This window comes from Sinocyclocheilus rhinocerous, unplaced genomic scaffold (genome assembly GCF_001515625.1).
Source record: "Sinocyclocheilus rhinocerous isolate Xijiao unplaced genomic scaffold, SAMN03320098_v1.1 scaffold157, whole genome shotgun sequence".
NCBI lineage: Eukaryota > Metazoa > Chordata > Actinopteri > Cypriniformes > Cyprinidae > Sinocyclocheilus > Sinocyclocheilus rhinocerous.
In genome coordinates this window covers 1,198,326-1,200,165 of record NW_015665038.1, presented here as the reverse complement: position 1 = coordinate 1,200,165, position 1,840 = coordinate 1,198,326, and the positions used below count along the sequence as shown (strand labels likewise).

Sequence of the window (1,840 nt, the reverse complement as noted above, 5' to 3'; positions counted from 1 at the left end):
TGTCGGAGTTTTACTGCCTCTAGTGTTCATTTTTTTGGAAACTGCAGTGATATGTACTTATTGGTACGTATTTCGCGTCTTGCAAAAATGTGCCCCCAGGTACGTATTTGCCATGAGACTGGGTTGCACACACATATACATGTACATATATATAAATACATTCAATATATATATATATATATATATATATATATTATTTCATTTCCATTTTGTATGTTGAAGTACTGAAATAACTCAAATTAAATAAAACTAAAACTTAATAAAAAACCTATATAGACATAATAAAAAACTAGTAAAATGACAACATTACTACAACTGTAACTAAAACTAAAATAGATAACTAATACAAATCAAACTACATTAGTTTATCAGTAATCCTAAAAAAATAACACTGAGCCAAACACACATGCTAAAATAACAACAACTTACTGGCACATAGTAAGAAATGGTTATAAAATACTGAAACAAGTAATAGGAAAGAGGAGAAATAAAAAGCGATACTTATATATATATGAATGATGTACTGAGTTCCAACTAGGCCAGGAAAAAAATCTATATACAGTATATTTTAAGCTATTCTCTTTATTACTTAATTTCCCCTGCTCACATTTTGTTTCTCCTAGTCAGTCCATCAGATGCAGAGCAGAGTATTAGTGGTCAATATATACTGACAAAACACAGTCAGTGCAAGTTTTACGTTGCAATAATCATGCATTTATGGATTGTTTTTTAATGTCTTGTGAACTTAAATATTTTGTTGCCTGTGGTTTATGAAATGTTGTTTTTGTGAATTCTGCTGAAGTAAACATGTCACTAAGGTAACACTATTTAGATGATTTAGACAAGGGTTTTGTAATTTTAAGGATGACTTGTGATAATCTTGGAAGCATGAGTTTCATCAGAATAAAATTAAAATGAAAAACAAATTAGTAATGTGTTGCACTATACACAATTGTTTTCCAGCAGAAGTGTTTATAAAGTTTATATATTATACATAATACACACATACATAATAATATTATTTTAGTTTTAAAACTACTTTTAATTTCAAAATAATTAGTTATTACATATTATCATAATAATATATTTGCCAAGCTACAGTATTTAATCTCTGTATTATTTTATTTCCCTTTTTCACATTTTGTTTCTCCTTGTCCATCAGGAGCAGAGCAGTTTATTAGTGGTCAATATATACTGACAAAACCCTTTTTTTAAAGGATTTTCATAGTTGGTGCTTTGATGTGAAATGGTCTTTTCTCAAAGGGGATTTTATGACCCAGTGGCTTTACATAAAAGAGCCATCTGGAAGAGTGAGTGTTTTTGTATGTCTTGTCCTAATCCCGAGTAATCTAATGAATAATCCATATTCATAACCAGTGCGGACAGAAAGCACTTTTTATTAAATCGAAGGAACATCTTTGCAAATCTGCTGGCATTGTAATGCTGAATTCAGACTATAATAAAATCATTTTTTTTATTGTTTAAGGACAGAGTTTATCACAATACCAAAATAGTGAACACATATATTATATAAGAAAAATAAATAAATAGAGAAAATATTGTATATTTCCCTTGCTCACAAACAAGTGATTTAATTAGGACTGATTTCAACACAGGATTTCTAAGATAGCAGGTGACTAAAAAAAATTACTCAAGACTTTAAACAACACACTTGTGTTTATAGTGTGGGGGCAGTCTAACCTAATGGTTAGAGAGTCGGTTTGGCTCTCTTCCACCTTCAACACCATGACTGAGGTGAGACTCTCTGAACCCCAAATGCTCTGCACAGCAAAAAATGGCTGCTCACTGCTCCGAGTGTGTGTTCACGGTGTGTGTGTGT

General features: G+C 30.8%; 1 protein-coding gene across 1 annotated transcript in view; it reads right to left on the bottom strand.

Moving 5' to 3' along the window:
- The window catches only part of olfm1a (olfactomedin 1a), a 16,060-nt gene that overhangs the window by 11,780 nt on the left and 2,440 nt on the right, over positions 1-1,840 (bottom strand). The gene's annotated exons all lie outside the window — the stretch shown is intronic.